At 33.6% G+C, this 26,484-nt stretch overlaps 1 protein-coding gene across 1 annotated transcript in view; it reads right to left on the reverse strand.

The window, feature by feature from the left end:
* Nucleotides 1-15,373: 15,373 nt before the first annotated feature.
* Nucleotides 15,374-26,484, reverse strand: part of LOC308340227 (uncharacterized protein) — a gene marked incomplete at its 5' end in the record, with an annotated part of 30,442 nt that continues 19,331 nt past the window's right edge. The window contains 3 exons of the mRNA XM_080799387.1: nucleotides 15,374-15,878; nucleotides 16,544-16,758; nucleotides 19,343-19,426. The remainder of the gene's footprint in view (nucleotides 15,879-16,543; nucleotides 16,759-19,342; nucleotides 19,427-26,484) is intronic.

Consider the following 26,484-nt stretch of genomic DNA (forward strand, 5'->3'; position numbering starts at 1 on the left):
AGCAGAAAACAAATGCTAAATATTTGAGCCACAGTTTCATCTTAGATTTTTTAAAAAAATATTTTGTTTATTCATTTGAGAGAAAAAGAGACAGAACACAAGCAGGGGGAGAGGCAGGGAAAGAGGAAAAAGCAGACTCCCCCCTGAGCAGGGAACCCAATGCAGGAATCAGTCCCAGGACCTTGGGATCATGACCCAAGCTCCAGGCAGACACTTAGCCATCTGAGCCAACCAGGCGCCCTAGTCTTAGATTTCTAAAAGCTTTCTCTGGGGTGCGCTTGGCCAACTCAGTTGGTAGAACACGAGACTCTTGATCCCAGGGTCTGAGTTCAAGCCCCATGATGGGTGTAGTAGCGCTTAAAAAAAAAAAAAAAAAAAAAAAGTTTTCATTGGTGTGGTGTGGTTAGTCTTTTACACAACTGTCCAAGAAAATTAGAAAACTTATTTCACTCAATAAGGTGGTTCCAGTAAGCAGAGGGATTCAGAAGGATATAATTTACTTTAAAGACACACTTCAAAGAATTGCAGCAGGTGCTCAATACATTTTTTTTATGATTATGGTAATGATGTTTCTTGAAAAGTATTTTTTAATGTAAGTACTTTTCATTCTGTCATCTCCCATCTCCTCAGAGACATACAAATAAAGGCCAACAGAAAACAGTTATACTATACTTCACTGACAAGCTTTAGATGATCAGTTAGATTACCAATGGCCCTCCAGAGGGATATTGAAATTTCAGGGGCCTTCTAACTGTTCATAAACCTACCCACAGGTTTCGGCTTTGATTAAAAAAAATTTTAAAGACAACATTTTAAGATAAATAAGACTTGAGGCATGAGTGTTAGTAGGTAGCACAGAATCAAAGGAGCTCTGTAAACATAGTAAAAGATGAAGAACTTTTTACATTACCAGGAAGGAGCCTAGGCATTTCTGTATTTATCCAGAATAAATTTGTCATAAAGATATTATTGCTGATTTTCAGCAACCAATTGCTACTCATCAAGCACCCACTATGTTAATTTTGCGGAGTATACAATACAGAGTTAAGATAATTCATGTCCATAAAGCACAATATATTAATTGTTCTAAGTCAGGTATATGAATGAGCACAAAAGAGAGAAAAGGCATTTCCAGCTGAGGAGGAAAAATGAACTGGGAAAATTTAATGCACAGAGTAGGTAGCCTGAGAAGATTTAGACAGGTGAAGATGAAGGAAATGACATTCTTAAGAGTAAACAACCTGAACTAAGGCTTAGTTGCAAATTAGAGAGGAATTTGGAAAAGGAGTATTTCTATTTGGCTTAACAGTACTTTGGTATTAATTCATAGTCATTCATAGCGTAGCTTAATTCGTAGCATTAATATTACTCTTATCTACAGCAAAAAATATCCCTGGTAATAAAATATTGGCTATGAAATCCTTTCCTCTCAAGATTTCTCACTTGATTTGCTGAGTAAAAATCCACAGACTCCGTAATATTTAGGGTACACTTGTCTAATTTAATTCTAGATTTCCTTCCAATTGTGTTTTTAACCCCCTTCAAGTCATCACATTTTCGCTCACAGGGTTGCAGGGAATTCAAATACTCTTTTCTTCTTCTATTAGAACTTAGGGCACCTTAGGCAAAAGAAAAGATTCTCAGGGGCACCTGGGCGGCTCAGTTGGTTAAGCATCTGCCTTTGGCTCGGGTCATGATCCCGGGGTCCTAGAATCGAGCTCCACATCAGGCTCCCTGCTCAGTGGAGAGCCTGCTTCTCCCTCTCCCTCTGTCTGCCGCTCTGCCTACTTGTGCTATCAAACATGGTTGCATTCATTTCCCTATCTATTCCCCAATACCAATCTGTTTTTGATGTAGTATGTGTTATTCTTTCCTACTTGATGATGCACTGACTCATGTTTCTTATACTTGAAGTCTCCGATTTCTTCATTTCACTGAATTACTTCTACCTATTCTTTAAGGCCAGGTCATCTCCCACCTAAGAAGTCTTCTTTGATGAGTCTAAGTCCACATTTTCTTTGAGCTTCTACTGAACTTCAAGTCTGCATGACAGAATTTACACTACACTATTTTCTAGTTGTTTCTTGTATGTTAATATATTATTTCCCTCTAGGCTATAAGTTCTTTATTGACAGTGACAATCTTTTTAGGACTATAGTGGGCATTGAATAGGCCCTTAAAAATTACTCAAAAAATGCAAACAAATTTAAAAAAATTAAAAAAAAATTTTAAAAAAATTTATTTATTTGTTAGAGAGAGAGAGCGAGCGAGCACAGGCAGAGAGAGTGGCAGGCAGAGGCAGATGGAGAAGCAGGCTCTCCGCCGAGCAAGGAGCCCGATGTGGGACTCGATCCCAGGACGCTGGGATCATGACCTGAGCCGAAGGCAGCCGCTTAACCAACTGAGCCACCCAGGCATCCCCAAATTTAAAAAAAATTTAAAATAAACACAGTGCCACATGTGGGGCTTGAACTCATGATTCCAAGATTAAGATTTGCATGCTGTACTGACTCAACCAGCTAGGCACCTCAACTTTTAAAAAATTTTAAAGTTGCATTTAGTAACTATTTTTGATGACTTAAAATTATATTTATTCTCATGCATAGAATTTGAGGCCTCAAATTACAACCAACTCAGATTTTCACACTATCCAAAAATAGATTTGCGTATTAATAAAACTGTCCTACTCTACCACATGTACATAACAATGATCAAAACCAGTGGCCATTCTTGTAATCTAATCCCTTCTGATCCAATTTCTGATAGTAGGAGAGATATACAAGTACATGGCCTTGCTTATAAGCAACAGATTATAACTGAAAGTTTTATAATTCAAATCCTTTAGAACGTACATCTTTATGTGTGTTGTCAAATCATGAATACAATATAGTAATGTTCAGCTTGAAAAAAAAGTGAAATTTTGCCTAGAGGAAATTGAAATTCTTCAAATCAACTCCTTAGTTAATCTGAATTAGTCTTTTGTACTATACCTCACAAAAAAAACTGTAATCAAATACCCTCTGGTATATATGGCTTAAAACACATTGAAGATAATTCTTAAAACTTCTATACCTGTTATTACAGAATATTTTATATGACTTGATGACTCCTTACTCATAAAATTTAACAATATTAAGATGATATACTGAAATAGTGTAACTTTTTATGTTTTAGAAAATATTCAAACAAAAGTTTAGGGTAATTGTAAACTTCAGTTAACTAAAACATCTAGTACTCCATATTGTCCTATTAATCCAATTTAATGCTTTATCTGGTAAACTTTAAAAATTTTATTATTATTTTTCATTTACAGTACAGCAAGTGCTTCTCCTTCTCTAAGTTCTAGGAGGGAATGTTTTTCTTTCTTTTATTTTTTTTTTTACTGTATCTCACAGTCAAGGTGTCAGTTTGACAAAGGATAGGAGAAAGAAATCTAACAACTTTTTCTACAATGGCAAAATTAAACATAATTTCCCTTAATTCCCAAAATTCTAAGGTGATATTAAACTTTCCACACAAATCTACAAGATTTAACTTTTTCCCTTTGCTTTTGTAATATGTCAATATAAAGAATTATTTGCAGAATGGGTATACTGGAGGCTGACTTTGTTTAGATTTTAAAAATATGGGACAAGACAGAACCAAATTCAATCTCTTACAATTTTAAATGGAGGATTGGAGAGAGATAGCAACTTACATAAGGTGACATAACTAACCCGTAGTACCACAGCCAATTTTTAATTTGAGTATGACCACACTTAACATCTCTTGGATAGGAACAGTTTAAACTTCTGTTTGCATTGTCAATCCTCTGCCAAATTGTCCAAGTTACCCAAATATTTCTTTAGCATAATATTCACAAATATGAATTTATTCTACTGCATTACAAACTTTTGCTCTGCTTCATTTCATGGTCTTCTAAACCAGTGGGCAACTTTAGCTTCTTTACATGCTGAACTGTTATATGAATAAAATGGCATCTCGATGACATTGAAGAGACTGGTATCAGAGGCAAGTGCCTTTGAACAAAGTGACTTGTTAAATGAATGAATAGCTATACATACATTACTAAATGAGAATGAACTGATGGAAGTTTTAGTGTCTAAGACCTTAAAGATAAGGACAAAATCATAGAAAATAACCCGCAGATTTGCATGTCTAGAATCCTCAAATTAATGTAACAAAAATTTTAATTTATATTACCTGATTTTCCACATTATTCCTAATTCTTATATGAATTCTTGAATGAATACCAATTCTAAGCTATTCTTTTAGGGATGCTTATATTATTTTCTATAGGAGCAAGTAACAGAACCAAAAGCATAGTCTAAAAAGAATTATTTAATCTAAAAAATTCATTTTACTATTTCCAGGAGACATTTCATCTTTTCAACTGTGAGAAATTAAATACAAAAATACTGACAACTAAAAGTAAAAACTTTGAAAGTACAGAGAAGGTTCTAAAGTTATAAGACGATTTGTTGATAAAAGAATTCTAAAAATTTTGACTTACCTTTAAAAACCCCCATGAGAAATAACTCAGAATTATGCAATATTAATTAAATGCTTACTAGATATCTACTATGTGAGATGAAATTTTCAGCTTAATTTTAATGTTGTTCTTACACGTGTAAGGAAATTTTGTAACTTGAAATAACATTAGATATCACAAATTGTAAAACTATACAGTCCATGTATGAATAAATTAAAATTACAAAAATGCAAACAGAATAATTTCATATAAAAAGATTATCATACTGAGACAGGAAATGAAACAAGATGAAAAGTACACTTAGCCAGAAAAAGTAGTTTCCAACCACTTTAGACCTCTCCATGGCTAATAATTACAGTAGTCTCCCTTGTCCTTGGTTTTGCTTTCCATGGTTTCAGTTATCTACTGTCAATCAGTCCAGAAGATGATCCCTCTTCTAATGAATCATCAGATCTACCATAGCCTAATGCTACATCACAATGCCTACGTCATTTACCTTACTTCATCTCATTACATAGGGATTTTATAATCTCACATCATCACAAAGGTGAGTACAATACAAGGTATTTTGAGACCACATTCACATAACTTTATTATAGCATATTGTTATAATACTTCATTTTATTAGTAGCTATTGTTATTAATCTTACTGTACCTTAGAAATTAAACTCTACCATGGACTGTGTGTGTGTGTGTGTGTGTATGAAAAACAGTATGTATAGGAAAAACATACTATATATAGGGTTCAGTACTATCTGTGGTTTTACACATCCACTGGGAGTCTTGGAACATATCCCCCATGAATAAGGTGGGACTACTATATGCAGGCCTGTATTGAAGACAAGATTATAAGATAATTTCATCATTCTTATGCTTCCTTTGTGCCATGTGTTGTATCTAGAACCTTGATATCAAAACCCTATTCTAACACAATATCTCAGGCTTTTACTTGTCTAAAAATGAGGATATTGTGTATTCTCTGGAAGTGAGCAGTTAATTTTAGAAAAGTTATTAAAAATAAAAATAAATTTTAGAGTAGCATATGTGTCAGGTAAATTATCAGGGAATTCATTCGTTAACTATAAAACACCCAAATATTTGACAAGGTAGGTCTAGTTTGGGAGGACTTAAGTATGAAGAGCAACAGAAACTACCATGTGAAATACATTCAATAGGCTATGTACACAGCAAGCAAGGTATTATGAGCTTTGGTAGTTTGGGAATATACTTGGGTTCCCCCAAACAAAGTAGAGGCCAGAAGCCAGATTTCCAAATACAGAGCGAAGCATCTGAATGTCATAGTTTCAGGTAGACAAGATTCAGAGGCTGGGTACTGTGGGGTTCAGGCAAGCAGGGTTTGGGAGATCAGCAAGAACACAAATCCAGTGCTAGGTAGAGTCACACCCAGATCTCAGGTAAAGATTCAGGTGAAAACATCTGTTTCTTGATGTGGTAGAGTTACAAAGAGCTGTTTTGGTTGGATTCTTACATACAAGCTTGTATCAATTCATTGGCTTAAGCAAGGCTGACTTGGATTTTGAAGCTGTCTTAAGCAACCAGCTATAGGGGCAATCACATATCAATGAAGTAGAAAAACAGTCATTAAATAATTTTAATACTTTTAAAGTACTTAATACTTAAAACTCTAAATCTTGAGATGGTAGAAAAGCTAACCAAAATTCTGACCTCCATAGCGCTTTCTTGTAAAATCTGAGAAAGAACATCTAAGAATCCATTTCAGCCTTCTAGGGACAATTTTTCTTAAGGCTTAACATCAGATATGTTGTCAAAATTTTTCTTGCCTGTTACCTAGGAGACAAAATCTGTTCTGTGAAATTCTTTATTCCTAACGAGTACATCATCGCAATGAGAAATAAAGAGCCCTTACACAGACTTTATTTCACACATAAAACTATATTACCTGACAAATACTATTTCATGTTTCTAACTTATCTTTTCCTTCTGATCCTTTAGTGAAATTGTGATACTCGTGATCTATAAATAGATTTGACCTAATTGAGTTTGGGAGAATTTCACTGAAAAGCAAGATCTAATGTCTAGCTGACTAGTGAGTTGCTTTGAGTAGCCGTATTTTTTTTTTTTTTTAAGATTTTATTCATTCACTTGACAGAGATCACAAGTAGACAGAGAGGCAGGCAGAGAGAGGGAGAAGCAGGCTCCCTGCTGAGCAGACAGCCTGATGTAGGGCTTGATCCCAGGACCCTGAGATCATGACCTGAGTCGAAGGCAGAGGCTTTAACCCACTGAGCGACCCAGGTGCCCCTGAGTAGCCATATTAATATTGGTATCAATGTATTATATAATAAGGAAAGGAACTAACATATTTAGTGCTATGTGAAGTCACCAATTTTATTTACACCAGTCATAAATGAGCAGAGTTAAGATATATAGTCTCTGGACTCAAGCATGTTAGGCTTTTAGCCCAACAACAGAGAAATAAGGAAATAATTACAGTATGGTGTAACATAATAATAAAACTATTATAATGATGATGGTACAGAAAAGGGAGTTACTAATTTTCTGTGCATGTACATGGACAGGCTGGGAGGAGGTTGCCCTTCTGAGGTAATACCCGAGAATGTTTCTAAATGCTAAGTAAGGATTTGCTGTACTGCCTGGAATTGCTCTGAGACAGAATGAAGTTTATTATTAAGCCCTTCCAGAAGTCCAATTCTTTAAATTGATAGGAAATAATAAGAAAATAGATGTGTGATAGCTTACAGGTAATCTCCAAAACAAGTCACAATTTATACTGTATAGTTTGAAGCCTTTTAGTTATAAAAGATCTGTTTTTCTTAGATTTTGATGAGCTTTCAGACACACTGTTTGGGATGACAATGATGTTTGATGCCTTAATGCCTTAAAAATAATACAACTAAGTATAACATATAGATTGTGTAGTCTTTACTCTGGACAGTTAGGTGGGAACAGTTTCTCAGGGGAGGACTACACGATTACACTAAAGCTGTCTGAATTCACGTATCTTCATGTATATTCATGGACCACAGAAACAAAAGGACATGGATACATAAGCACACCCCATGTCAAATATACCAAAATACACTTCTAAGAGTATGTTTCCTTTCAGTCGGACAGTAGTACCATAATGGAATATTTGAGAAGATAATTTGTGTTTGGTAGAATATTTCCACATACAAACCTATTTTTAAGGTATCAGTATTATTTTTAGCATTTTAGGGCTTAATATTTGTTAATTTTGTCTCCTCTGCCTCCTATTAGCTATGGGACACAGGCTGTAAATATAATTACTAAGGGAATGATACCTGCAATCAAACCACCTAAGCTTGAATAACTGACAGCCCCTGCCCCCTAACAAGTTATGTGGCTTTAGGCATACTATTTCCCTTCAAGTCAATTTCTTTACTTATAACACAGGGATAATGATATACCTCCCTCACCGGTTGGTTATGAGACTTAAGTGGGTTACAAAATGTAAAAGTTTCTGGCAAAGGACAACCACGCAGTTATTCCTACCACTAATAGCAGTACCTAAAGCTTGAGTGGTTTCTATATGCACTTAAAAAAAAAATCAATCCTAGAGGGTATTAAATAATTTGATAGATTTGGGTCATTTTCACTAAAACTACCAGAGGGGCAAATACACCTTAAAAACTGTGCCATGGCTGATGTTCATTATTGTATTTACAATTATCTCATATTCATAATCTCTTATCTTATTTGGAAGAGAACTAGAGTGGTTTGAAAAAGTACTTAACTTTAAGAACTAATAAGAAGCCTGCATTAAGAGATGTTGTAAGAATTATCTTCTTAGCCAAGCCATAACATTGTTGAATTGTGAGCCCAAAAATGATTTGGGCTCAAAAGAACTGGCAAAGATACTACAAAATTATTTCCTGCATATCTGATGCCAGAATCAACTAGACCACATTGGCAATTTCAGAGTGATATTGATCCTTCTGGGAATACTCCATCTAGTAAGTAACTGAGCACCTACTATGTGCCTGGCAAGAGGAAAAGCTCCAATTGAAGCTGGATTCCCCTATATTTAACTACAAAAAGGGAATCTCAAGAGTGTAATTCTAAGTCCAAGCTATGGCCTTTCAGTCTTATTAACATCCAAATACCATAGAATATAAACATCAAAGAATGTCCCCATTGACCCTATAAATTCTCTCAAACCAAAACTGTACAATTAAGAGTTTGTGTAGAATTGATTTGTTGGTTTTTCTAATTTTTTTAACTTTACTCTCCTTTGAAGTTTTAAGAGGAAAATGAAAACAATGACTTAGTTCTATACTGGATTTGTCCAATAGCCTTCAAAAAGTAATCCTTGAAAATAAATGCCAACTAAAAGCTTTTAGTATTTAAATATTATGTTCCAACTCCAGTATTTAATAAGTTAACATTTTCATTTATTTTATAGTTCTCAGACAAGTGACGTGTTTCTGGAAAACTTGATCTTGAACTTCTTAGAGCACTTTCCTTAGTGTTAGGTCGATTAAAAAAATGTTTTATCAATAAAAACTGTCCAAAAGCAAAACAAAAAAAAAATCCATGTTTCCCTGTAATTTCCTTTAGTCAAAAATTGTCCTATTAGTACAAATGCCCTTACATTTTAATGGCAAGGATTTATGATGATGTATTCATTGTCATTTCAAATAGTATCTTTAAATCTTACTAACTATCCCTACCATCCCCATTTCACTTTTGAGGCCCCTGGTAAAGCAGTTCACTTCCACAATGCACACATCCAAAGTCAGTAGATTTGTTTTAAGGAGATGTTTTTGCATCCCTGAAACTTGGTCTCCCTGCTTTTGCCCTCCAGTGCAAAACAAAATACACAAGCCTCAAGATTTGTTATGTCTTTTTTCAAGGAAGCTTCTCAATACCTTCAACCATTCCTTATGACATTTGAACACCCCATATTTTTCAATTCTCTGAATGCACTCTAGTCAGTTCACATCCATATTTTACAAGTCTTCTAATCAAGGGTTTGCGGAACTAGTGTGTATTAGCATAATAGGTTAACCTAAATAAATGAATTTTCAAGCTAGTTTTGAAATTTGTTCAAACTTTACCTAAATTCCAAATTACATCATCCAACCTGGCTATCCAGAAACCAAGAACATCTGGTATTATGGAAAATAAGAGTACATTAAGGGTGTCTGGGTGGCTCAGTCATTAAGCGTCTGCCTTTGGCTCAGGTCATAATCCTGTGGTCCTAGGATAGAGCCCCACATGGGGCTCCATGCTCAACGGGGAGCCTGTTTCTTCCTCTTCTGCTGTTCCCCCTACTTGTGTTGTCTCTGTCAAATAAATAAATAAAATCTCAAAAAAAAAAAAGAGTACATTAAAGGAATTTTTTTTTTTTTTTTTTGCGGTGGGGGGATTTAGTTTCAAAATGAATATAGGAAGCATAGTAAAACCACCATAAATGTTTCCTGAAGAGCATAACTGTGTAGCACTTTCTAAAATGAGTAAGTCATCACATTTAAAAAAAATTTTTTTCCCAAAGATTTTATTTATTTGACAGAGAGATCACAAGGTAGGCAGAGAGGAGGCAGAGAGAGAGGAGGAAGCAGGCTCCTTGCTGAGCAGAGAGCGCGATGTGGGGCTCAATCCCAGGACCCTGAGATCATGACCTGAGCTGAAGGCAGAGGCTTTAACCCACTGAGCCATCTAGGCGCCCCAAGTCATCACATTTTAAAGGTCCCAATTCCTTGAGTTTTAGAGTTAAATGTATCTAAGAATCACTAATTTAAAAGAATGGTACAGTAGTTTATTTATTATGGACCATAATAATGGCTTTACTTTTAGGCATTTTTCCTATTCTTCCAAAGGATACAATAAACCACTAATTTGACAAAAGTGGCACAACAGGGATCTGACTTGAAATCTGTACCATAAGCCTGTTTTGCTGACAAAAATCCCTCCCACATATGAAGATTTTTAGATTTCCAAAAAAATATTTTATTCTATTAGCCAAGTTGTTTTCAGGTTCTAAACCTTTCTAAATTACTACTGTACTTAAGAGTTTTAGTTAAGTTCTAAAATATTTGCATGTGAGAAAAATAAGTTGAGACATAACATTTTTGCTTACATTCTAACTGCGTCAAAGTAACGGAAAGGTCATACACTATGAATTCATAATTTGTGTCATATTTACATTTAGCCATGTTTTGAACTGAAATGTCCATAACAAATGCTTTTTGAATATCAAATACAAATTCCACAATTTCAGAATAGCTCAGTTTTTTGATAAATTTGATAGGGCAGTAGAGATGCAAAAGAAACAAACTCATAATTTAATATACCAGTCTTAGATTTCTCTTTGAGAAAATCTTGAGCTACTACACATACTTCAGTAGTTATTTTTCTTACTCTCCTGCTAAAAAAACTTCAATGACTTCCCTTGCCTCAGAATGCTTTCACATTATGGAAAGGTACCCTTGGGGCTGGCATGAAGGTGTGGTAGAGGAACCCACAGGGTCAATTAAGATGTACCTTCTCATTATGTTCAAGTTTACTAATATTGAGAAAAAAGTTACTAAATTTTTAAGCATTTTTACAGTAAAATATTACGGAAATTGCTATCCCTGGCATAGTTACGAATTGGATTAAGAAATAAAAATTCGCTAATCCAACTATGCAACTAGAAGGGAATAAGGTTAATAATAGTAGCTGCTACTAGATGGTAAAAATGTGATTTTTAAGTAGAATTTTTTGCCTTTTCCAAAGTTTCTATGCTTATGTATTACTTCCATGCTAGGAGAAATTAAGACAACTCTTTTAAATAGGAAAATTCTTTTCTTTTTTCTTATTAAAAAAATTTCTTTTCTTTTCTTATTTTTTTAAAGATTTTATTTATTCACTTGACAGATCACAGGCAGAGAGGCAGGCAGAGAGAGGAGGAAGCAGGCTCCCTGCCGAGCAGAGAGCCCAACTCGGGGCTTGATCCCAGGACCCTGGGATCATGACCTGAGCCGAAGGCAGAGGCCTTAACCCACTGAGCCACCCAGGCGCCCCCCAAAAAATTTTTTTTAAAGTAAGCTCTACACCTGAAGTGGGGCTTGAACTCATGACTCTAAGATCAAGTCACATGCTCTACTAAGCAAGCCAGGTGCCCCCAAACAGGAAAATTCTTAATTTTTAGATCTAAGTCAGTTTAATTGCTGTTAAATATTTATATCTAAGAAATAAACTGATTTTTCTTTACATAGTTCATTAATATGGTTTCAAAATTATAACAGATTATCTACTTCTTTTTTATACTTACCTTTTGAGGTTTTGGGGGCTGGAGAGTGGAGAAATGACAGCAAAACCACTCAACAAATTCTTGAATTCTTTTCAACACTCCTTTGAGAAAATACAGATTACTCTCCTACAGCTGATTTTAAAATTATCTGATTTTTGAAATTACCTGTTCTGTTCTTCCCTGATAGTTAATTCTTCATTATCACTTCTAAAGTTCCTGAACCCGGTAGGATTTCCATTCACAGATTTCCAAAGGGGATTGATTATGCATTGTAAGTCTGCTTCAAATAATTTTTATTTTTCAAGGATTTCTGTCTCCTTTTCAGAAAACAAACTTTCCTTTCCCTGAGTCACAAAATCATACATGCTTATTTGTAATCATGAAAATAAGATCCAACCCACCTTATCCTAATAAGATTTGTCTCACACCTGCAGTAAACCAGTATTAACAGTTTAGCAAATGTATTCTTTTGAGGACTCTGTTTATAATATCTGACATATCTTTACTTAATCATGAACAATTTTCTACCTGATTAAATATTTATTACATTATTTTAAATAGCTGTATAATATTTCACTCAGTATGTTAATCAGCCTTTTATTACTGGACACTTTAAAAACTTTCAAATTTTTAATATAAACAACACTATAACAAACACATGGATTACTTCTTAAAGGAGTATATTTATTAACTGCTTTTACAATATTAGAAAATTAAAATAGAGAATTTATTATTCTTTTAAATATGCTAAAATCCTAGAGATGTATGGTTGGTCCATACTCAATTATAGGTGAGAGAGAAAGAAAGAGAGGGAAGGGGGGATACAAAGGAGAGAGAGGGGGCCGAGGGGAGGGAGGGAGGGGAAGAGCTTTTCATACAATAGGAAAAAAAATCAACTATAACACTGATCAGCATAAAATTAGTATTTAAACTTTGGAACCTGAAACTTTCGCTGATGTTTTCAAGTTCTAGGCATCTTAGACCACTTGCTTTTTTTCATTCTGTTTATAAAATTTTAAATTTTTATTCATATGGCTAATACATTTAAAAGGTTAATATGTATTAACAAATGAGGCACAATTAATGAGGAAGTGTTCTGTCCCTTAGGTGTGTTATGTTAGAGAAAAAGGCTAAGAACTACAGATATAAATTGTTCATACCACAAGGAGGAGGGATAATGTCAAATGTTAAAGTAAGGAAACATTTACCACACACAAGAGGTCTAGCCCATTTTTAAGCATGTATAAGAATTAGCTGGGAGAGGGGCGCCTGAGTGGCTCAGTCGTTAGGAGTCTGCTTTCAGCTCGAGTCATGATCCCAGGGTCCTGGGATCAAGCCCTACACTGGGCTCCCTGCTCAGCAGGAAGCCTGCTTCTCCCTCTCCCTCTGCCTGCAGCTCCCCTTGCTTGTGCTCTCTAGCTCTCTGTCAAATGAATAAATAAAATCTTAAACAAACAAACAAACAAACAAAAGAATTAGTTGGGAGAGAGTTGTGGTGGGTGAAATGGCATAAATAAAGGCAAAGAGAAAAAATGGATGGATCAAGACTAGTTCACTTGAAGAAAAGTGGAAAAACTTAAAGCCAGGGCAAGATCATGAGGCAAACTGAGGAGTTTAAATTTTATCCTATAAGCAAAAGTAGTGTTTTAGGAAGATTAAATTAGTGGGATATATACCATAACGAATGAAGCAATTCCAGGCAAAGAACTCCTCAGATAAGATGTTACAGAATGGGTAAGAAATAATGAAATACTTAATTATAGCAGCAATTCCAGAAGGGAGGAGTCAAAGGTGGCAGTGATTATTTGGGTAAATGAAAACATGAGTAAGGTCACTGTCTCCTGGAGCCATTAGCATTGACAAGCTAAACTGATCAAGTGGTAAACTTCAAAGCCATGAAAGCACAATTTGTAAAAACCTGATCACCACACATGTACCTATTAACCAACTATTTAAACATTTTGTTTATATTCTAAATGGTGTTAGATGGAGGCTCTAATCTTGAGTCAGATTCATAAATAATGTTCTACCTACAAAGGTCAAGTAGGCTGAAGGCCATACCACTATCAAGGTTCTTTTGAGAAGTATGAAAAATTAAATCTGAAGAGCAAGCTAAAAGCTTAAACAGCCATAAAATCTAGCCCCTATAAACTCTTCCATCCCATGAGCTACGAGTATCCCTCTTGTATTTAATCATGGCCACCCAAACCTCCCTACTGTTCCTTGTACACAGCAAAAATCCTTCAGCCTCAAAATCTTTGTAGTTATTTCTTCTGCCTGAAAGGCTGTTTTCTCAGATACCTAATGGTCTGCTCCTTATCATTTTAAAAATCTTTGTCTTACTAAATATCATCTCTGTGAGGCATTTTCTGACCATAATATTTAAAAACATCTCTCTCCTTCTAAACACCTTTACTTCATCCTTTCCCCCTCCCTTGCATTATTTTTCTACATAGAACTTATCACCATTTGACATACCACATATAGTACCTATCCATTTTTTTGGTCTATTCTGTTACCTATGTCTCATTCTCAAGACTGTAAGCTCTATGAAATTTGTTTCATTCAGTGTGGATTCTCAGCATTTAAATAGAATTAATTTGTACCTCTCTATATAAACTGTTTCAAATCTATTTTTAATGCTCCCTGTCAAACACAGAATTTTCACACTGCCACAAAAGATATCCATGAAAGTATAAACAAATTAATATAAAAATCTACGTTAACTATTTTAAAATTTAAAAATTCTCTTAAGAAATGATGTACTTAAACTTTCTTGACTTAAACTACAGGACAACAAATATCTTTCTTCTTCATTGCTTGTTTCATACTAAAATGGCATTTTTAAATGATGACAGGGAAACCTAAAAAAACTATAATTTACTATCATATGCATTAAGTCCAAAAAAAGAAAAAAGTTTTAGTGGCACTATAAGAACTTATAAACCTGAAATGCTATAAGCATTCCCAAAGATTATAAAATGATGAAATGTGGAAATAAGCAAACTCTGGGGTGATTCAGAATTTCTACTACTTCCTAAAGATTCTTTAATAGAATAACCCATGGTAGGTGGTTAAATTATAAAACAAAGGGGCGCCTGGGTGGCTCAGTGGGTTAAAGCCTCTGCCTTCGGCTCAGGTCATGATCTCAGGGTCCTGGGATTGAGCCCCGCATCGGGCTCTCTGCTCAGCAGGGAGCCTGCTTCCCCCTCTCTCTCTGCCTGACTCTCTGCCTACTTGTGATCTCTGTCTGTCAAATAAATAAATAAAATCTTTAAAAAAATTATAAAACAAAGATATTAAAAAAATACCTTTAAATAATATGTTAGACAGAGTAACATTCTGTGTAAAAGTAGCTTAAAAAGTTCTTCTTTCTCAGAATAATTTCTTAAAATCTAACCCTACAGCATATGATAAATAGAAACAATAACACCATTTTCCATGTAGTTTATATTTCTTCAAAACACAAAAATTCAATCACAAGAATACAATAAATATCATATTATTCAAAGTTCTACAGAATTAATGGGGACCTATAATCATTAATATGCTAACTTAAGTATTTTACTCATAAAGACTTTGAATGAATTCCATGTATTAGTAATCAAGAAATAGACCCAAATAATAATTATAAATGTTGAATTTAATTTCAGTAATAATAAAGACAAAAAAAAAAGCAACTCACTTGTCACCATGCACAGTAACTTTAACATAAAAAGTTTAAACTTGTTTATTTTGTCAACATTTTCTTCATTGTATATAGCTCAAAAAAAAAAAAAGACATCAGAAATCTGTGAGATATATTTATAATCAAACAAAGCAAGAACATATACTCTCACATTTCTGGTGAGTTAGTTCTTCATTAAAGGGGCTCAAGTTATTAATAATAAAACATAAATTGCAAGAAATCCTTTTACAGAGGTAAGAAAAAACAATTTTGGCTGGAAATGATGATGGTCTCATTTCTTCTCCTAGATATGCAAATAATATGTCTAAATACTTACTAGAGCCAAATCTATCTCAAAAGTTTGGGACACTAATTTTTGTCCATTTTGTTAATACTCAATGAGAAAATAAACTTAGAATTAATTAAAACTTTTTCGATGAATAAGGGATAGTAATATCCACCTGCAAAAGGAAAAAAAATTGATTTAGAATGTCAACTTTGAAATAAATTATTAACTTAGAGATCACAGTTTAGGAAAGTTTAATCTTGCTAATCCAATTATGGCTAACCTGGGCATGTATCCATAATGATACTTAGTGGCTTATAAACATGTAATTCTGTAACAACCAAAAGGATATACAATTGATTAAAGAAAACCTTTGCAGTTGAGTATAGAATTTAGTCTAAGGCCAAATTTTCACACCTACCATGACATATCCATATGTGTGATCTTAAGAGATCTACATTTAAATATGGAATGTAAACTGACTTATTCAACTAATAAAATATTGTTCTTGCTACCTCCTGGATACTTGCCTGAATCCTCTGAGTTAGCTCCAAACTCAATCCATATTCCATGTAAGAGATTTTAGATGTTCAATATTGAAATTATATGGCATCAACTTAAAAGAAACTGAATGAAAAAAATGAGGATTTTTTTCCCAAAGAAGATGGAAAAAATGAATTTAATACACACCCAGTTACTTTTCTTTGTAAAATAACCAAATTAAGGTCATTAAAGGGTATAGCTTTTATTTTACTATTTGCACTTTATGTGCTCAAAATTATACAAGGATGGAAGTGTATTAACTCATACAAATAAAACTTCCCAGTTCCGCTGAATTACCTAAAATGTGTGCTTCATTAGGTACTGAAAGGCCATTTCCTCTTCTTTAGTAAGAGACTGGAAAGAAGCTGTATGCTGTTATGATAACAGTTTTTCTATAGTTTCTCACTTTGCCAATATTTCAATTTTTCTTTAATTCATTCTCAGGATTAAAACAAGAAAGTTTTCATTTAGTTGTAATAGCCCCAAATGTTCCTTCTTCACATCTGGAGGATCTAGATATAAAGATTCACCTAGTAAATGTAAAATCCAGGTTTTCTTTCTGTCATTTAGAAGGCAGGTAAGACTAAATATAATTTTCTAAAATTAAGTCAAAATATACTTAGGAAAATAAAAACAGAAAAAGGAAATCTAATTCCTGAGTTCTGGAAAATACTGGACAAACTTCGTAATTTATTCAAATAAATATTTCTAAGCATTTAGATATTAAATCCTGGAATACTTTCAGTGGAATTAAAAATTATCATTTGTTTGTTACAGTCTTTCATAAAATAGATAAAATGAAATAAAGAAAACAGGTTAAAAGCTTGATGATGATTTTTCAAAGCACCAAGGCAATACTTATTTCCATGTAAATGCTGGCATTTAATTCTAGCTACCACATATATGGTATGCTGCTTCCTTATTTGGGGTAAAAAAATTTTGCAGGAGAAAAGCTGTTCTTAAAAATGAATGCTTTATCTTATATACTTTCTTTACCTTCAAGTTAGAATTTAAACAGAAGATCCTCAAATACAATTCCTTAAATTACATCTGAAATACTTTTAGAGTTTCTAAGAGAGACAATAATTGGAAATGATTCATTAAGAACTGCTTTCATTTTATAGATTTTCTGCTTGGTTACAGTTGAAAAGGTTAGGATACTCCTTGTAGAAAAGAAGACCAGAAGTGTGTATATTACATAAACACTGCTGTCTTATCCTGAACATTAATTTTTAGTTTAATGACTTAGTAAAACTTAATAAAGTAACAAAGTAAGAAAAAGAAGGTAAAGAAAATATTTTCCTGGGGCGCTTGGGTGGCTCAGTTGATTAAGCGGCTGGCTGCCTCTGGCTCAGGTCATGATCTCAGGGTCCTGGGACACAGCCCTGCATATGCTCCTTCAGTGTGGAGTCTGCTTCTCCCTTTCCCTCTGATCCTCCTCCCTGCTTGTACTCTCTCTTTCAAATAAATAAAATCTTAAGAAACAAAAAAAAAAAGAAGAAAACATTTTCCTTCAAATCTTAAGTTAAAAATTTTGACTGTTCCCATCTATAAAATACCTATATAATAATTTTTACTTTTCTCTGAAGTTTAATATTGGATATAAAAAAACAAATAAGGACTTCATATTTTCGACTTGTCAAAAATCTTCAGCCTAAGAATTCAGAAAAACATTTAATAAAAAGGAGGAAAAAATATCATAGTATAAAGTTAGAAGGCATAGGATTAAGATCATAATCTGTCATATGGGGTAAATTACTTAATTTGAGTTTCTGTTTCCTGAGCTACCCAACAAATAGGCTGGTCATCTGTAAGGTCTTTCCTAACTTTGAAGTTATGATTAGGAGCATTTTAAGACCTGGGATTTCAGGAATTTAATTTACGTGTTTTGATAGCTCCCCCTTCCTTTACAAGGAAATATTTAGAAACATTACTAAAAACTGTCTTCAAAGTTCTGTTCAGAATGTATATTTTATAATGTACACTTATCTGTGAGATAAGCAAATATCTTAAATTTCATATCACTAGAGAAACAAAGGGAAAACTAATATTTAAGTAAAAACTTCAGTATTTACATTGAATATAAATGTGCATTAAAGTAAATTTGATTCTGTATAAGCTCTTTCAATAAACTCTTGATGGCATTCAACACAATTATTAAGTTTCAATTATATTACTTTATTTTAGTCTATTTTTAAAAAGATTTTATTTCATTTTTAAAAATGTTTATATGTAATTTCTACACCCAACATGGGGCTCGAACTATTGACTCTGAGATCAAGAGTTGCATGTTCCTCTGATTGAGCCAGCCAGGTGCCCCACAATTATATATTACTTTAATACACATAGAATACACAAGAAAAGTTAGCACTTATTTTTATAGAACCATTCTAAATATAGCAAGATTATCAATAATAGTGAAAATACATTATCAAAACTGAAGATATATCAGCAATATCAATACATATTAAGACATATTAAACTGTAAAACATTAGATTGTAGAGTATGGCCAACCTTACTTCAGCAGCACAGTTAATACTGGAGATAATTTTAGAATCTTAACGCCAATATTTACGTGCTGCTAAGGCACTGCTGACATCACTATCATAAGAGCCATGAATAAAAAGAAATATATTTTCTTCAGAAGATCAGACCCTTGTATTTTTGAGGCAGCACAATATGGCCTGCACCTTTTCAAAATCCACAAACCATTATGTGCTGCTACTTTACTCCAAGGTTTTTGTTTTTTTAAATACACAATAGCACCTAAAGATACAAAAAATTTTTTTCTTTTAGAAGAGAATACATTAAGAAACCTATGTTTAAAGATTAAAACTGACAAAGAGCTTCAGAATAGCATAATAAAATTTATTTCTACATTAAATGTTTAAGAAAAGCATACTGTGTGCCAAGTACACTGTTATAGGTTAGGAACACAAAGATGTGTAATATACGGAAATGAAAAGCATTTTTCATCTTTTGTCAACTTAATAGGCCAATACTATTAAATATTTAAATTTTTGAAAGTTATAATATATAGAAGTTATTTTTTCCTTTTATAAATACAAAGTGAATTAATAAAATTTCGTCTTTACCTTCGTAAAAGCGTTAATTTACAGACAGCATTGCATCCCTTGCAGTACACCTTTCAAAAGACCTCTTCATCAAGAAGGTTAAGACTTCATGTCAAGGGAAAAATAAGAAATGACACACAAACGCTCAGTTTCAATAAACTTAAGTGCATGACTTAATATACTTTTATTTATATCTATCTAATCCATTTTGAGCCAGAGTGCATGCATGACTGTGAGTAGGGGTGGTGGTGGGTGAGAGGCACAGGCAGACAAGAGAATCTTAATTGGGATCCATGCTGAGCATGGAGCCCACAGGGTTCCATCTCATGACCATGAGATCATGACCTGAGCCAAAATCAAGAGTTGGATGCTTAACCAACTGAGCCACCCAGGTACCCCCAAATACATTTTTAAAGGAAAAGCCTGCTTAAGATCTTAAGATTCTATCTCTCCCTCTCCCCAATACCAATCTCCTCCCGCAAAGATAATTCCAGATTATGAAGCCTTGGAAAGATGAGTTAACTTTGTATTCAGAGATGAGAAATAAACTGGAATCTTGTGGCTCTAAATCTTCCTATATCCTACCTGCCTCCTCTCTTCACTAGGCAAGGAAATATACTCCTAAACAGTTTCTACTTACTCAGATGTAGGAAATGCAATTACTTCTCTAAAAGAGACTATAAAACTACCATCATTCTAGTTCAAGCCTTGACAACCTTTGCTCCAGTTTTCTCACCATTAAAATGGCCATGCTAAAGCCATGGTATAGAGGAATGGAATAAGGAGATGTACAGTGAAATGTACATCTTCTCATATCTAATTGTTTACAAAAGCACAACTGTCCTATACTCTACATTTTTTGTGAGCATCTTCCCATTAAATATACGTAGCTAATCTCCCGAGCAACCTCTATTTCATATACTACTCTGCTCTATTACTGTCTCAAATTTCTTTCTTTTTTTTTTTTAAAGATTTTATTTGAGTGAGAGAGAGAGAGAGAGAGAGCACACGCATGGGTTGGGGGAGGATGAGAGAAGAAGTAGACCCTGCAATGAGCACAGAGCCTGATGCAGGACTCAATCCTGGGACTCTAGGATCATGATCTGAGCTGAAGGCAGTTGCTTAACCAACTGAACCACCCAGACACCCCTGTCTCAAATTTCTGCACATTTTTTTAGTATGTAATCAAAATAAATCTGTTTGGAATGACTTTGAGAAATACACAATATATACTTGCATTTATCAATTATGGAACACTTCTTCAGGCTTTCTCTCCCATAAACCCACTTTCCAAACAAAAAATACAAACATGCCTTTTTCAAATATACAAAATTTATATACGTACATTTTTTAATTTAATAAGTATCTTACTGAACACCTACTATGTGCCAGGCACTGTCCCAGTCGTTACACTAGTTAGATTAAAATAGGCACAATCCCTTCTCAGAAAGAATTTAAAATCATTTAAATTATAAGATACAAAATCATTAAACAACTATTCAAGACTATATATTGTTCTTGCTGCCCACAGTATATGTATACATTAACTCATGCATACATATACATGATAATAATAATTAATGCACGAAAATTTCAAAATCAAGAAGAAATCCACTGGTCATTCTTCAATCTTCTTTCTTTTCTTTTTTGCTAAGTCTATATATTTTAAACAAAGTCAAAGGTGACAACCTTGAAAGAAATAAATGTGAATATTGCAAAATGAAAGTCACTTTCATAAATTTTTTTAAACGTCACAGTAAGAATATCGTTTTTTTTTTTAAAAATTGTGGCTGTAATACACACAAATTTTACCATTTTATACAATTGTGTGGCATGAAGCCCAGTTACACTGTTGTGTAACTATCACCACATTCCAACTCAGAACCTTTTCATCTACACCAACTGAAACTGTACCCACTGAACACTGTCCATGCCTTCATCCCCTCAGCCCCTGGACACCACAATTCTACTTTCTGTCTTGATGAACTTGCCTACTTTAGGTACTTTATATGAATGGAATCATAAAGTATTTATTTTTTTGAGTCTGGCTTATTTTACTTAAGTTAACCTTTTCAAGGTTCATCAGTGCTGTTGCATATATCAGACTTTCCTTTTTATACCTGAGTAGCGTTCAATTGTGTATATATACATTTTGTTTGTCCATTTATCTGTCTATGGACATTTAAGTTGCTTTGCTCTTTTGGCTATTATGATTAACTTGCTGTTATAAACATGGTACACAAATATCTATTTTGAATCCTGCTTTCAATTCTTTTGGGTCTAAATCCCAGGATTACATGGCATTTAATTCTATTTTTAATTTTTTTTAAAAGATTTTATTTTTATTTATTTGATAGACAGAGATTACAAGTAGTCAGAGAGGCAGGCAGGGAGAGAGGAGGAAGCAGGCTCCCTGCTGAGCAGAGAGCCTGATGTGGGGCTCGATCCCAGGACCCTGAGATCATGACATGAGCCGAAGGCAGAGGCTTTAACCCACTGAGCCACCCAGGCGCCCCTCTATTTTTAATTTTTTAAAAAACTGCCACACTGTCTTCCATAGCAGGCTCTATCACTTTACACCACCATAGGAAATGCAAGAGTTCCAATTTCTCCACATCCTTGCTAACATTTTTCCTTTCTTTTCAAAAATAACAGCCATCCTTATGGATGTGAAGTAGTATCTTTGTGTGGTTTTGATTTTTTATTTCCCTAACGAGTAGTCTTTTGAGCATCTTCTGTTTATTGGTCATCTGTACATCTTCCTTAGTGAAATGTCTATTCAAGTCCTATGCTCATTTTTTAACTGGGTTGTTTGGTTTTGCTGTTGTTGTTGAATTATAAAAGTTCTTTATGTATTCTGGATATAAGTTACCTATCAGATATATGATCTTCAAGCATTCTCTTCCATTCTCTAGGCTGCCTTTTCACTGTTGATAGTGTCTTTGATGCACAAAAGTTTTAAGTTTTGATCGAGTCCAATTTACCTTTTTGTTGTTGCTGCCTGTGGTGTACTATTCAAGAAATTGCTACCAAGTCCAATGTCATCAGGTTTTCCCTATAGTTTTCTTCTAAGAGTTCTAGTTTTAGTTTTTACATTTAAGTCTTTGATCCATTTTAATTTTTGCGTATGGTATAAGGTATTATTTTACATGTTGATATCCAGTCCTTTTCCCATTGAATTTTTTTTTTTAAAGTAAGCTGTGCCAAATGTGGAACTTAAACTCGTACCCCTGAGATCAAGAGTCACATGTTCTACCAACTGAACCAGCTGAACGGTCTTGGCACACATATTAAAAATCATTTCATCATGTATGTGAGGGTTTATTTCTAAGGCCCTCTAGTCTATTCCATTGGTCTATATGTCTGTCTTTATGCTAGTACCATACTGTTTGATTACCAGGACCTTGCATGAACTTTTGAAATCAGAAGTGAGATCTCCAAATCTGTTTTTTCAACATTGTTTTGGCCATTTGTTGTCCGTTGAGAGATTCTGTATACATTTTAGAGCAGTTTTTCTATTTCTACAAAAATGTCATTGGGATTTTGACAGGGATTGCATTGAATCTGTAGATCACTTTGGATAATACTGTCATTTTTTTTTTTTAAGATTTTATTTATTTATTTATTTGACAGAGATTGCAAGTAGGCAGGGAGGCAGGCAGAGAGAGAGGAGGAAGTAGGCTCCCTGCTGAGCAGAGAGCCCGATAATACTGTCATCTTAATAATACCAAGACTCCCAAAACATGAACACAGGATGTTTTTCTATTTGTGTCTTAAATTTTTAAAAAATTATTTATTTTTTTGTGTGTCTTAAATTTTTTTTTAGTAATGTTTTGTAGTTTGCAGTGTAGAAGCCTTTCACCATCTTGGTTAATTTTATTCCTAAGCATTTTATTCTTTTTGATGTTATTATAAATGTAATTGTTTTAATTTAGTTTTTGGATTGTTCACTTTTAATGCAAAGAAATGTCACTGATTTTTGAGTGTTGATTTTGTATCCTGCAACCTCACTGAATTTGCTTTATTAGTTATAACTTTTTGGGGTGGGGGGAACCAAGGGTTTTCTACGTATAAGATGATGTCACCTGTGACCAAAAATAATTTTGCTTTATAAATATTTTATACCTAAAATTGGTTCAGAAGCTGTTTGGCAACCTTGGTATATTCATTTTTTCGTTCTTCTAGAAAACCATCAGACAGATGTCTCTTCTCTCCCTTCAAATTTCCATAATTTCTCTCCTTTCATCCTCATTTTCACCCAGGAAACAGAAGGTATTAAAAGAGAATTTTTGTCAATTTCTACTACATCTACTAACCTACATATATATATGCATATGTATATGTATATGTGTGTATATATATATGCTGATATATATATATGCTGATATAACTCTTCCTTATCTGTATAATGGATAAGCAATCACTGTTCTTAAGATATAAACCTTCTCTTATATATTTTATCCTCTCTTGCTCACTTAAGGATATTCCTTTAACACTCTCCCCTGCATCTTTAGTTTTTCTACTGGATCATTCTTATCACTAAAAAAAACACTATAATTTCTCTCATCTTAATATCATCTCTTAGAGGTTACTGCAATTTTATCACTGATGTTTTAATAAATACCCTCAGGGGAAGATATTTTCCTATTTTTATTTCTATTTTTAACTGAGATAATAAAAAAAAAGAACTGCTTTCTATTTGAAAGCCTGAAAGATTTAAGCTATTAGCAAAAGTATCTTTCACACTCAAGAAAAATACGGAAATTCTTGATTTAAATGTATGAATAAATTGAGTAATTCCAGTAGAGTAGTTCCAGCCAGATAAATCTCCCTTTACTTGTGTTTAACAACAAAACAATAATCTCCCAGTCTGGTAAGTTTTGAGTCTTCCTTTTCACTTATAATGACCTTCTAAAGTAGGTTTTAGATTATGCTTTCAAGGAGATTTTTTTTAAGATTTTATTTATTTCAGAGAGAGAGGGAGGGAGGGAATGAGCAAGGGGGGAGGAGTAGAGGAAGAGGAAGAAGCAGAATCCCCACTGAGCAGGGAACCAGATGTGGAACTCAATCCCAGGACCCTGGGATCATGACCTGAGCCAAAGGCAGATGCTTAACTGACTTGAGCCACCCAGGCGCCACAAGAAGGGGTTATTTTAAATTATAAATTTCTTTGAATCTACAGAGGGCTTCATCACATGATAGGGATATTCAGATATTAATACATGCCATGAAAATATTTTTGCTCTTTTGTTTAGACATACCCACTATGTATTAGTACAATGCATTGGGTTTTTCAAATACTTAACTTCACTTTTTATCTGGTTTCAAGACTATTTGTAATAATCACTTTCTTCAAGTATGCTTCAAATTCTGCAACATAAACCTCTAAGGAGCTGGCTACATAGTCCCTGGGTCACAGAATGACTATACTTGCTCAGGCCAATGGAATACTAACTCACAGTATGAAATGTTGATACTATACCTGGAGAAAATTTAAAATTAGTCATGCTGTAATATCTTCAAGAATAGGCCTAAGTTATGGGGTTTAACTAAACTGTGTGACAATTTTATTTAATATAAAATTAAGTTAATCTTTATTATTTAATTTTATATTTTATTTTATTAATAAAAATCTAATTAATTATTAATTAATTATTAATTTAGTAATAAAATTAAGAAACTGAAAATTTGGGGAGTTTTGGTGGCTCAGTTGCTTAATACAGACAGATAAACAAACACCCAAAATATTAAGGTTTGTGTAATTAGGACCTATCCAGTATTTCCTACTTCTTTCCAATTGGAACCCTCTACCACTCCAGTTAAAAAGTCTCTTTTAAGAGACATGACAACACAATACAGTATGTGGACCTCTCTGAAATAATCAGGAATTTCAAGAGAAACTAAATGTTACTACAGTAAAGGATTATTATTCATTTTATTATTATAAGTATGGGTGGCTATACATTTAGGAAAAAGATTCCTATAAGTTAGAGAAGCATAGAAAGTATTTATAAGTGGACAAAAACTGATCAGGCATGTGCTGTGGCCACCAGGTAAATAGCAAGTGGAATAAAATTACTTATATCATGCTTTTAATAAATTGTTTTCAGTTCTTTATTCTCCTAAACTATATATTCCCACCTGATCCCTGAATCTTCACTGAAGCTGCTGCTGGAGGCTAAAATACTCACTAATCCCCTTTCTATTTATTCCTACTTTGAGGACAACTTAAGTGTATTCTCTCTAGTGCATTCTTACGTCAACCTTTCTGGCTGATACTGAATTGCCCATTTATAAGAACTTCTGAATAGAGAAAATTATTCTCAATTCTGAGAACTGTGTTGAGCAAATAACTGGCTTAATTATTTTATATCTATCATCCATTCAAACTATTCAAACTGGACTACCTATGTACCTACCAATGCTTCCTGGTATGGTCCACACCATTTTTCTACTTTTATCTCTTAGTCCACTACAAACATTACAGTGCCTCCATTCCTTAAACTGTGCTTTCCATTTTGCTGGCTAAAAGAAAAGCCACATTCCTTAACTAGATATGGGAATAGCCTTATAGGCTAGATGCAGAACCAAACAAAGAGCTATTAAAAAAAAATTAGAGAACAGTACCATTCAGTTCTTGTCCTTTACCTTTATCAAAGTCTTAGTTCCAAGCGTGGTGGTTTATATTCTGGCTTGTAGGCTTTTAATTATCTTTATTAGCTTTTGATATATATCAACTTTTCATTTTTATGATCTTCTAAGAAAAAAACAGTCATTTTGAAAGGTTAGACAATAAATATGTTTAGCTTAAGAAGTTCAACTTGAAGATGAATCTGAGTACACAGAAATCTTTAAATACCTTAGTTTTCATATTAGGTAAAAAATTTAATAAAAATTTAAATTTGATATGCATTAATGGTTTTCACCCCTCATCTCCTTGTAAATGATTTGTCACTCCAATTTTGATTCCATTAACATTTTTGTTTAGGCATATCTACTTTCTATCTTAATGCTGCTGTAATTTTAGTTAATCTAGTTTACATAAGGCAATACTGCACTTAACAAAAACATAAAAAATTCTAGGTATCTCTCCTAGGCTCTAAAATCATCCTGAGTGCAAAAGAATTTGATAGTAAATTTCTGCATTTCCAATTTTATCAATA

The sequence above is a fragment of the Martes martes genome (assembly GCF_963455335.1).
Source record: "Martes martes genome assembly, chromosome: 3".
In the NCBI taxonomy this organism is placed as follows: domain Eukaryota; kingdom Metazoa; phylum Chordata; class Mammalia; order Carnivora; family Mustelidae; genus Martes; species Martes martes.